The following is a 13103-nucleotide window of genomic DNA, read 5'->3' on the forward strand; positions in this document are numbered from 1 at the left end:
ACAGGCCTCTCCACCATATTATCAAGCCAGATGCTTCTGAGTGATGGATGGACCACATGGTAAGACCAGGGAACTCCATGAGCTTGAGTACCTTGTATTACTTCTTAGCCTTAAAAAGTGTCCCCTGGCTGGAGGCATCACTGTGTAAAATCCCAAGGGGATAGATAGAGAATTCTCTAAGTCCAGAAATGATGGTTCTGGAAGAAAAGCTGTGGGCTGGAATGGCAAGTCCATACCTGATGTGCAACCTACTCAGCCACGCTGAGTAATGCACCATGAGAGGACTTTGGTTTCACCAAAGTATTAGGAAATGTATTGGCCAGAGGGCACCAGAATTCATGGAAGCCACTGGGCTTATCACCTGCCCCATCTCCCAAAAGCAGCAGTCCTGATAGAAAGGTGAAACAACGTGATGAAAGTTCAAGTTGAACATCTCTACTTGTGGGTTATCATGGAAATTTCATACCTTGTCTCTGATGGTTCAACATCACCCTCTGACCTTGAGGATGCTGGGATTACTCCCAGTGAGATCAGGGATCCCGGTTCCATCTCCAGCTTGCGGATGAGTCATTACAGAACTCTTTAAGGATTCTGTTGCCCATTGTCAATGCATTTAATGCCCCGGTAAAAGGAGTGGTCGGTGGGCCCTTCAAGGTTATGCGGTCGGGGCAGGTGGGTGAGCAGGTTGCACATCAGTGATCTATTCCTCCATTCTCATCTCCCTGAGCCAACAGACACTTCCCTCTCCAGCAAGAGTTCTAAGCCCCCAGGGGACATTTGGCAATGTCTGGAGGCATTTTGGGTTGTCACAACTTGGGAAATGGTACTAGCATCTCAAGGCCAAGGACGCTGCTTAATATCCTACAAAGCACAGGACAACCCCCCACGACACAGTATGCCGGAGACGTTCTGGCTCCTGGATCTCATTATGGCCATTGAGATCTCATCGTAGGCCATTGGGTCCAGCTTTCCCTTAGCCACCCCAGTACCAGTGCTCCTCAAAGTGTACTTCCTGGACCAGCAGCATCAGTAGCACCTGTGAACTTGTTAGAAATGCACATTCTCAGGCCCCACCCCACATGTATTGAATCAGAAACTTTGTGAGTAGGGTCCAGCAATCTGCAACTTAAAAAACCCTTCAGGTGACTCTGATCCTAAAGTTTGAGAACCACTCTAGTACGCCAGAGGCTGGCAAACTTTGCTGGAAAGGGCCAGATAACAAATATTTTAGGCTGTAAAGGCCATACAGTCTCTGTCGCTAGTCGTCAACGCTGCCTTTGCAGTGTAAGAGCAGCTCTAGAAACACAGGAAATAAGCAGAGCTGTGTTCCAATAAAACTTTCCTTGCAGACACTACAATGTGAACTTCCTATAATTTTCACGTATCATAAAGTATTGTTCTTCTTTTGAATGTTTTCAACGGTTTAAAAATGTAAAAAGCCATTCTTAGTACCAGCGGCATCCACAGTGGGCTGGGTGTGATCCCAGGAATCGTTTGCCGAGCCCTGGAGTAGGCTATGAACACCGCCCAGTGCTCCAGCTGGCTCCTGCAGTCCTGAATCCCAAAGGACCACGCCCAGGCCAACGAATCTTACCTGAAGACATCTTCCAAACGTTATTCCCATGCCTCCCTCTAAATCTCTCACCAGTGGCTGAACTGCCTCCCGGTAGATCTAGTGGGAGTGGACGGTGGCACAGGGGAGATCCCAACACACACAAGCCGGGGGCAGGAGCAGGGAGACCTCGGTCCTTCCACTTCCTAGAGGGGACACTGCCTCACAAAAGCAGGGAAGGGGGTACAGTAGTCCCTTCTTATCTGCAGTTTTGCTTTCTGCGGTTTCCATCACCCATGGCCAACCATGGTATAAAAATACTACGTGGAAAATCCCAGAAATAAACAATCCACAGGCTTTAAATTGTGCGGTATTCTGAGTAGCATGATGAATTCTCACGCCGTCCTGCTTCATCCCGCTCAGGACATGAATCATCCCTTTGTCCGGTGAATCCATTCTGTGTACACTACCTGCCTGTTAGTCACTTAGTAGCTGTCTCTGTTATCAGATCAACTGTTATGGTACTGCAAGTGCTCACGTTCAAAAGGAACCCTTATTTTACTTAATAATGACCCAAAATCACAAGAATAGTGAGGCTGGCAATTCAGATATGCCAGAGAGAAGCTGTCAAGTGCTTCCTTTAAGGGAAAAGGTGAAAATTCTCGACTTAATAAGGAAAGAAAAAAAATGTATGCTGAGGTTGCTTAAGATCTACTGTAAGAATGAAACTTCTACCTGTGAAATAAGATATTTTAAAAGAGAGAGACCGCTAAAGCTGAACAATAATGAAAGTCAACTATAATTTTATATATATATATATATATATATTTACAAGAAGCGGAGTACAACATTAGGAATAGAGACAGTGGAAATGTAATGGCTGTGTGCGATGTCAGAGGGGTAGTAGATGGGGGAAGGGGGTTATCACTGTGTGAGGGATAGAAATGATAAATGTCTGTTATATTGTTTCGTACACCTGAAACTAATAAAAATAAATAAATAAATAAAAAATAAAACAAAATAAAATAAGAGGGACCACATTCATATAACTTTTATTAGTATATTGTTATAATTGTTCTATTTCATTACTAGTCATGGTTATTAATCTCTGACTGTGCCTAATTTATAAATTAAATTTTATCATAGCAGTGTATGCATAGGAAGAAACATAGCGTATATAGAGTTCAGTACTCTCTGTGGTCTCAAGCATCCACTGGGGGCTTTAGAACATATCCTCCGTGGATAAGGGGAGACTACTGTATTGCAAAAACATTTTTCATGTCAAATATTTGCTACAGTGGTATATTTTCTTCAAGGGTAAATTGCTTGTCTTAGTGTCATGTTGATACAACCCAAATTTCACAGACCGGATTCACGAATGGCCGTTGCCACCGCAGAGTTAAGGTAGAAGGATTGCCCCTGCCCCCCTGTGCCCAGGGAAGGTTCACAGAACACGTGCGTCCCTGCAGAAGTCCCAGACCATCAGCACCTCTGGCTGGGCAGACTGAAGACGCAGTCCTCAGCACGGATGCGCGTGCGTGTGCATGCAAGTCTTACTAATGTCCAACCTCAGCTGAAGGGGCCGTCCAGGGTTTGACACAAGCCAAAACATCATCAACTCCCCGTGTGAACTGGGCACCATTTCATTTCCCTTGGACACTCAGCAACGCCACAGTCATGAAATCAATGCAAGCGCTTTCACACCCCAGGGCGCTCCTTGACAGCAGTTCACTGGGACCCTGAAGCAGCCCTGGAGGCTACTATTAGGCCAAGGCCAACATGAGGTGCAAGCTTGTGTGCTGAGCGCACAATCACCGGCATCACACCTGCACATTCTCAGGGAGGTCCCCCAGACAGCACAGCACACACATGCTTGTACACAGACACAGATACGTGTGTCATTCTTTAAAATAGAATTGTGCTGCCTGAAACACTTTAAACTATCTGCTTAGAAAGCCCAGGAGCTCTGCATGGGAGGCAGGTCAGGGGCTGGGTGAGAGGAGGAATCTTGAAACCAGACATAAATGGAGTAGAGGCAGGTAGGTTTATCCTAAAGTTGTTTTATGCGTCTCACAATGGCTATTGACATCTCAGAAGTCAGGAAATGGAGAAGTGAGCATCTTACACTAGCCACTTAGTGGAATGGCTATCTGAAAGTGAGTTCTGAGAGAGAGAGAGAGAGAGAGAGAGTCATTTGTCCTTGGAGACAGACTAAGAAGGAGTTCTCTGTAATAAAGACAGTCCCCATGCGAGAGACACCCATATCTGAGTTGCAACTGCACTGATCAGCTGTGTGACCTTGGGCAAGCTACCTCACCTCTCTGAGCTCAGTTTCCCAGGTTCGTAAATTGGGTTACTGAGAGAGTTCAATGAGATAACCTACAGGAAGTACTTGACACAATGTTTGGCATAAAGTAGTCATTCAACAAATGCTATTTCCCTTTTCTTTCCCCTTCCTATGGAGGAAAGAAAGGGATACGAAACCTCTTCCCCAGGAAACACTGAGCCTTACTTCCCACACTCAGTCACTATATCCTGGACATTCTATCAAAATTTAATTTCTGTTCCTGAGTTGATTCATCCTAGAATACTGGATCTGCTTTTGCCCCTGGTCTTTTGAGTCCCATCAAATTTTTGCCTCCAACACTGGATTTATTTTCTGCCTGCATCTCCCCCTGTGATCCCCTTTTGCTGACCCTCCTTTCTGACTCAAGTCCATTTTGACTTTTCCCCACTTGTTTCTCCTCCTCTCCCTCCCTCCTTCCCTCCCTTTGTCTCCTCCCTCTCTCCCTCCTTCCCTTTCTCCCTCCCTTCCTCCCTCCCTCCCTCCTTCCTTCCTTCCTTCCTTCCTTCTTGTCTATGATAGCTATAGAGTATCTGAAACGTGTCCAGTACCATGCTAGGCAAGCAGCCTAGACAAGAAACAAGCCAGAAACAAGACAAATGCGGTCCTTGATCTCAAGGGCTTTCAGTCAGGTAGGAGAGACAGACAATGAACAAATATATAACAGGATGTTTAAATGAAAGTGTTAGCCAGGGCATCAAGAGACAATAGCTCTCATATTTCAAAACAGCTGCTAGACCATATGCAGAATTTACAAAGGAGGTTGTCAAAAACCAGTTTCACATCAAAAGTACATACAAGTCAAAAGTTGGACTTCGGGGAAATATTTTACCAAAGAATTTTTTGGGATGAGCTGTGCTGTGAATCCCACCACCTCCCAGGGGCAGGGGAGTGGGAGGCTATGGTAATCACTAGTACTGCTCACCAGCATTTGGTTTTTCTCTTCTTCTGGGCTCCAGAGATGTTGCTCCCCTTCTCCCCCTCGATGTTAGGGAGGACTATGGAATTTGCTTTGGCCAATGAATGTCATAACAGTGCACAGCCCCCCAGCCCCCTTTTTCCTTGCTGTGGCCATTGTACTTTCCTTATTATTTAATTCTATTATGGTTATTCAACCCATTAATATTTCCGCCAAGTGCTGAAAAGAGAACATATCAATCATATCTGAATGAATATGTAGCATCCAGTTAAAGTAAAAATGGTTTTCTCAATATGACGTGAAAGTTAAGCTCACTAAAAATAATTTTCCCATGCGACGTTTTTCTACTTGTAGTAAAATACACATAACATCAAATGTACCGTTTTAACCATTTGTGAATGGACAGTTCAGTGGCATTAAGTACATCCACGTTGAGGTGCAACCATTCCCGGCATCCATCTCCAGAACTCGTCTGTAGAAGCATCTTTGATACTGAGATGCCATAGATCAAAGAACTGAACACTTGGAGGACGACTGCCCAGAAGGGTCGTCCGAATCCACGGGGAACTGAGGCCAGACACGAGCATGCGCGGTCCTAAGCCGATTTGGTTGGATGCTATTAATCAGTATCACCCGGCCACGTCTGATTAGTGCACAGATGCTGCCACCTACCCCCTAGGGGACAAGAGAGTGGCTTTGAGAACCCACTTGGAGAACTTTAATGGGATCCCTGTAGTTTCACTTGAGAAATTCAAATGTCAAGAGGCTGGCTGCAGCAGCCTGTAGAGCAGAGGCCAGGGCTACAGTTTGGGAAGGAACTTACTTCCAGAGTTTACCACAGCAGAGGGATGATGAAAGTTTAACCAGAATCTGATGTAAGTCAAATACAAGAGCGAGCCAGTGAGGAGATCATCTTAGGTCCCATCAAAGAGAGAAAGCAGAGGCACTGTTGGGTTCCCATGACAAAGCCAATAGCCAAAGTAGGGATGCATGTGTTCTAGATCCAGGGTTGCAGATGAAAGATCCCCAGGGATGAGGTGGGCATCTTCGAAGACCCACAAAAGTACCCATGAGGGAAAGAGTTCACTTTTAACATCTGCCAAGTCATAAGAGAGTTGAAACCGGTCACCACTATGGAAACCATCAAGTGAAGACCGCCCTGCTCCCCTCATCTCTTCTAGCATTCCCCCTTCCCATTATCAACACGGCTCTCAAGGTAGGAAAGGAGTCGAAGTATTAGTGAAGAAAGGGAGAAAACACAACCATACATCTCCCTTCCCCAACTTCCAGCCTCCTCAGTGGAGGAGGGAGGAAGTCACAACTGCAAGGCAAAATTACAGGGCTGCATATTTTAATCACTAAGTTAGAAATATAGTTGGAACATAAAGAATCCATAAGACTTTTTTTTACCTAATAATAATCATAGATGTCAAGGGTCCAGCTGGCAAGAGAACTAGCCTCACAGAATGGATTTCAACTGGGACAGTGGGAGACAAAAATAAAGTTGCTTTATGATTACGTCCCGCAAGTCATGCTTATTCAACATAATGATGCAAATAAATCTACAAATATTTTCCGAGATCAGCAAAGTCAGGTAGAAGATTTGATGGAAGTGTTATGGCTAAAGAAACTATTTGTGAATAAAAATAGGAACAGCTCAGCCACAAGCATAGAACAAGAGAGAACTGCTGGAGTGTCCATTCTAGCCCCGAGGGTTCAAGTCACCGAGTTCCACTGGCATATTTGTGGCAAAGGTAGAGGATGATTCTTCAGGATGTCTTAGCTTCACACTATTCAGCTTTCAAATCTCATAAATAAATACAATTATTCTAATTCCACGTGTACCAGGTGTGATGGAAAATGGTCAATTGAGTTCCTGCATCGATCCCCACCTCCTTCTACTGGGTATTCCTGTACTGGAAAGCCTGGAAAGATTATTTTTTTTAAACCTACATTTCCCAGACTCCCTTGAAGATTGGGATCTGGGTGAGAAATTGGTGTCAGCGATCAGATGCACTTAGGTGAGATAGTGGCAGATGCAAGTGAAGCGGACACCATTTTCCTGCCGATGAGGAAGGGGGTAGAGACACCTGTAGGACTCTGTCAGACTATGTCTTAGTGTCCAGGAAATAGTGGTGCTACCAGCAGCAGGTTCGCAATTCCTGGATTGTAGAGCTGTATACTCTTCGCCTCAATGATTTCAGGGTCAAGCCCTGAGTTCCCACAACCCAGATATATCAAAGGCAACAGCTCTCCTGATGACTCCTGGTGGTAACCATTCCCAGACGCCCAACTTAGAGTAAATCCTCTGACCCTTCCAACAATTTGGAAGCACCTTATTTCTCATAATAAATAAATCTCTTTCTTAAAATATCCAGAGTTTCTGTTTCCAGCATGGAACCTTGACTGATGCACGAAAGTATCTTCTGATTATAATCTAACTTCTCGTTTGGCGTGGCCACAAAGAGAGAATGCCCTGGTCAGAACACATGAGTAACCATTCCCCTGAGTGGTTAATATTTCTCAATAAGGTCTAATATCATACATCAGACTCTTGTGAAGTTCACAGACATAAGTTAGGGTTCCTGAGTTTCAGTAATTCTGGGACATGGATGAAACTGTGTTTCTGTATATAAGGTTTGGCCTAAGTCTAGGCATGGGTGAATTTACCCAAGAACATGCCACCTTATAAGGCCTTGAGGGAATAAGACACTTAACTTTCTCTGGTGGTGCGTCAACCTCATACGCACCTCAATATTCAAACACCCTGTAAGTCGTTGGCTCCTTCCATGTCTCCAAACAGCCACTCCGCTCTGGGTAAGACCAGCCCTATCAGGCTCAACTGCCCCGGTGACAGATCTGGACAACCTGACCGTGTTCTCCATCCCCTGTCCTCCCCCTGCCCCTGCTGCCCTCTTATGACAAAATCGCCACACAGCACGATGGCCTAGTTAGCAGCTCATCAGGAAACCCTGTCATTTTGACTAGAAAAGCCCAGTTTTGAGGCATGTGCACCCAGGCATAATACACCATAAAGCAGGTTCTGCTTCCCTCCACCACAGCAGGAGTCATGCATCAAAGTCAGTGAGCTGGCAGACACCACCTCAACAATTTTCCATTAACCCTTTCTTTGCTGTCTTCCATTTGAGCTCCCTGGACAGCAGAGGATCTTGAAGACAGAAACTGTCCTATGTGTCCTTCCATTCCCACCACCCAGCTCTGGACCATGCAGAGAGCAGATGCTTAGTGGTGCTTTGTTGACTGACTGAATGAATGAATGAATGACACTTGTCTTTTTCTGCCTTTTTTCTTCCCGCTGTTTTCTTCCTCTCGCACTTTCCACACCAGCCGTACAGGAGAGTTTTTGTTTGATGTTGTCTCTTACCCTCCGCCTTCCCACAGCGTTTTCCACTGTACTACACACATATCCACCTTCAAGTCACCGCTTAGACCTCCACCTCTTCCAGGAACCCTCCCTGGCTCTTTAGACTAGTTTCTCCCATCCGACGTGCCCATAGCACCCTGTACTTCCTCATGGAGCTCATCACTGCTGAGTGTAACTACTTGTCCAAGTGTCTGTCTTCCCCACTGCATGGAAAACCGCAAGAAGGCCGTGAACCACACACACTGTAAATATTTGCTGAATGGATAATAAATGTCTCTGTCAAATGCATGCATTAAAAGTTAGGAGCGCTCCCATAAGAACTCTCAGCTGGATTCTCTGCCCACGGAGCATGGAAGGAAGCTCCAGTCTGTGTCTCTGCTCTCGCAGCACACAACCCACCTTGTCCCTGACCTGCACCAGGTGTGTCATGCCTAACTCACCCCCCAGGTCCCGTTGGTCTCTTGGAGGTTGATATTTGCGTTATTTTCCATGCTGCTTTTACTACAGCAGCTTGCTTTTGCTCTTTCTCTATTTTCCTTGTGTTGTGTCATTTTTAACCTATTTTATTCCTTTTTATTGTGTTTTCTCCTGTTTTGTTCATTATTATTTAAAGGAAGTTCTATTGTAGGAAGGTATAGCTCTAAGCAGCTGACTTGTCCTAAATCAGGAACACCAAATGTCACTCCCCATCTCCTCCCATCCCTCCCCACCAACCAGCACTGCAGAGCCTGTCTCCACAGGAGACCTTCTGGTCTAGTCCTGGGCTAGTCCCCAGACTGTAATGACTTTTCAATAGGACAGTGAAAACTTTCCCACCACAAGTCACTACAGGTGATCACAAAAGAGAGCCAAAGGCCAGGATCCTCTGGCCCCAGAAAATGAGTAAGTCCATCCTCCAAATGCAACCCTATTGCCTGTCCATCCACCTGTGTTTCCCCAGAGCCAGGCTCGAAAGCCTGCATCTCTAGTGTCAGAAAATCTCTAAAATGTGGATAAACTAACAACAAATGAATCAATGAGTAAATGACTGAGAGGATGGATGGATGGATGGTGGTGGTGGATGGATGGATGAACTAATGAACAACTGAGTACATAAGAGAAATGAAGGAATCAGTGAATGAATCAATAAATAAATAAATGGATGAATAAATAGACAGATGAATGGGATAAGCAGAAGGTGGATGGATGGATGAATGAATGAGTGAATAGAAAAGTGAATGAGTGAATTAGTGGATGAGTGATTAAATGAGTCAATAGATAAATGAACAAATAAATGAATGAATAATAAATGAGTTTGAGGGGCCAGCCCGGAAGCTCAGGCGGTTGGAGCTGCGTGCTCCTAGCGCCGAAGGCTGCCAGTTCGATTCCCACATGGGCCAGTGGGCTCTTAACCACAAGGTTGCTGGTTCAACTCCTCAACTCCCACAAGGGATGGTGGGCTGCGCCCCCTGCAACTAGCAACGGCAACTGGACCTGAAGCTGAGCTGAGCCCTCCACAACTAAGACTGAAAGTACAACAACTTGAAGCTGAACAGCACCCTCCACAACTAAGATTGAAAGGACAACAACTTGACTTGGAGAAAAGTCCTGGAAGTACACACTGTTCCCCAATAAAGTCCTGTTCCCCTTCCCCAAATAAAATCTTTAAAAAATAAATAAATAAATAAATAAATAAATAAATAAATGAGTTTGAGCCCTACAACTGGCATAAACCAGGCATGAGTTCTTAGCAGGAACCATAAACCAGAAAGTTTCAGAAAATGGAACTAGATACTAAAAGTACAATAAAGAAATTCAAAACAAAAACCTGTGACAATACAGCACGCGTTGATCAGTGTCCAGGACCGAGATGAGTTTTCTGCGTGGCCTCTCAGCCCTACCCACTGACTGTCCGAGGAGCTGTGGACATTCTGAAAATGACAGACTGAGAGACAGTGTGTGGATGTTGAGAGGCCGTACATTTGATCAAGACAGTTGGTCTTTACCCTAGCTGTGCTTTAGAGTCACCTAGGCAGCCATCAAAAAATGGTCATGCCCAATACCCAGCCCCAAAGATTTTGATGTATCTGGATTAAGGGCAGAGGGCAGTGGGGAGGCAGACACTGGTTTTTTTCTTTTTCTTTTGTTTTTTTTTTTTTTTTTGGTTTGGAGGTTTTGGGTGCTTTTAAGCTCCCATGGGATTTTAATGTACAGCCAGGGTTTAGAACCACTGGTTCCATGATAAATAAAATTTTAATGTGGGCACATTTATAATCATTTAGATGCCACTAACATCTTCATGTGACAAAAAAATAAAAAATAAAAAAAATTAGCCTTTCTGCTGTTTTGATTTTTTTTAACCAATATGTGAAACTTACATTTTTACAAGACTTTATTTATTTTCCTACCTTACCCACACCCACTGGGTATTCCTGCCTGGGCGGATTCCCTGCCTGACTCCTCTTCCCTCACCCCACACTCTTGGATGAATCTACAAGGGTGGATAGTTGGCCAGGGTTAGAGTTCTAGGACAGAGCTCAGATGGGTAAAACTCAGGAATGGAGCACAATTCCAAAAAGAAGGCAGACACAGGGGCACAGAGGCTCAAAGATGCCCAAAATTCATACCACATGGTCAATACATTTTTATATATATATATATTTTGATGTAGCCACTTTGACATGGTAGCATAATGGTCAGCACACAATGTCTCCTTTGCCAAAATGTCTTGTTTAGGAGACAAGATAACAGACACGCTTTTGCGATGCAAAGAAATGGCAACATCCCTGGTGACTACCTGGCCAAAGGCCAGGCAGGAAATCAGGCAGAGAGCACGCCAACCACTTGAAAAATAAACCCAGTGTTCTTCTCGGTGCCGGGGAACCAGAGGCTGGGGGAGGTGAGTCCCTGCTTCCATGGCAGGGCTTCAGCTCGGGCCCCTGGACAATTTCAACATTACTTTCTGCTTCTTTCCTGCCTGGGTTGCCTTCATTTTTAGGCAAGTCCTTTTTGGAAGGCCATTCTGCTATCTCCACCATGCCAAAGAGGTGAAAGGAGGAGTTTGGAGAAGAAAGAGAACAGAGAAAAATCTCCATATCTCTTGGCATGAACACTAGGGGTGACGCAGGGTAGAAGTGGAACATAGGCAATTGCTCACTTATCCCCCAGGTAACTTGTTCCAGGAGAAGATAAAGAAATTGGGAGGGGAGGAACCTTGGAACTTGAAATGTGCAGGAGGTAGTAAATTCGGGATCGATGAGAGAAAGTGCTCCTTCACACAGCAGGGAGCGAGTTTACAGAACTCATTATGGAGGAGATACAGCTGGAAACGTAAACAGGATCCCCAAACCGGGAGAGATATATTGGATAATTGAAAAAAGGAGGGTGACGTTAAATTGACGTCTAAGGATACAGTCCTGCCCTTCACCTCCCTGGACTAAGAAAAGATCCAAGACTGTAGGCACCACGGAGGTGACCCAGTGCGGTGGCCCAATGATCTTTTGTTTGACCTGAGGTTAACAATTGCCGAGGAAACTACTTCCTCCCTTCTTGCTTCCTCCCTATAAGCTCCAGTGACAGATTCCCTCTGTTAAACACCTTCTATTTTCCAGATACTAGTATATTACACCCACTGTTTAATTTAAATCAAGGATCCAAAAAGTGCTTATTGAGTACATTTTTGTGTTCATCACTCTTTGAGGTTCTATGGGTAGTGGAGAATTCAAAGACTCCTTCTAGGTGATTAAGGAGTCTATGACACATATGAGAAGGCAGAATAAATATGCATAATTTATTAAACAATGGACAGATACAGGAAACCACTAAAAATGATTGATAGATACAACAAACCATTATGTTCTCGAGGTGTGTAAGGAAAGGGACCAGTAGGGGCTGAGGACTTAGCAATCGCGTGTTTAATGGAGTTACAGCTCAGAATAAGGCCCTGGTTCCAGAATGCCTGACACAAAACCCAGCTGTTCCATGTACGAGCTGTGAAATCTGGGTAAGTCACTCAATCTCTCTGAAGTTTCTTTACCTGTGAAATGTGGATGATGACAACACCTTCCTCAGGGAGCTGTTGAGCGATTAAAAGCATCAATGCATCTTAGGTGCTTAGAACAATCCAGGCACACAGTAAGTGCTCAATAAATGTTCATTTCCCCTATTTTTTTTTCTGGTAAGGGCCACCATGAAGGGAGTGGTGACGAGTAGGTCAAGAGCTTGCTCAGCTGTCTGGCTGCGGTCAAGATGAAATTCCAATTCTTTCAACAGCCTGCAAAGTCCCAGAGGCCGTGCCCTGGCCTACTCTTAAAACCCATCTCATGATCTCTCCCCTGCTCGCTGTGCCCCAGACACACTGCCCTTCGCTCTTCTCTGTTCCTTGAGCACGACGGCAGGCTCTTTTTCACCTCCGAGTTTCATACACGACTTCCTTCTGCCTGGAGCGCCACTCCTCCCCCGTTCTTCACATGGCTGGCTCGCTCTCATCCTACAAGTCTAGCTTAAATGTCACTTCCTCAGAAAGGCTTTCTGTTACCATCTGTATCTGTCAGGGACCTGGCGGGAAACAATGGCACACTCACATGAGGGTAATTCAACGAGTTTTGCTAAAAAAGAAAAAAAGAAAAAAAAATTATAGAGGTATGGAGAAGGGAGAGCAGAAAGGGACAGGGCCGAAACAACCCTGGGCCTGAAGGACGAAGGAGCAGGACAACAGCTGCAGCCAGCCCAGGGGAATCCCGCACAAAGAAGCAAGGAGAATAAATACCCCCAGCCTCATCTTCCTCTCTAGCTCCTCCTGGAGATGCCCCTTGGCTAAACCTACTGGAAGCCAAAGGACAAGAGCGACCACTACTGCAGTCCATCCCGGGGATCAGGGTGCAGAGGGGTGGAAGGAGGAGCAAAAGAAAGATGCCTGGCACAG

The sequence above is a fragment of the Rhinolophus ferrumequinum genome, chromosome 9 (assembly GCF_004115265.2).
Source record: "Rhinolophus ferrumequinum isolate MPI-CBG mRhiFer1 chromosome 9, mRhiFer1_v1.p, whole genome shotgun sequence".
NCBI lineage: Eukaryota > Metazoa > Chordata > Mammalia > Chiroptera > Rhinolophidae > Rhinolophus > Rhinolophus ferrumequinum.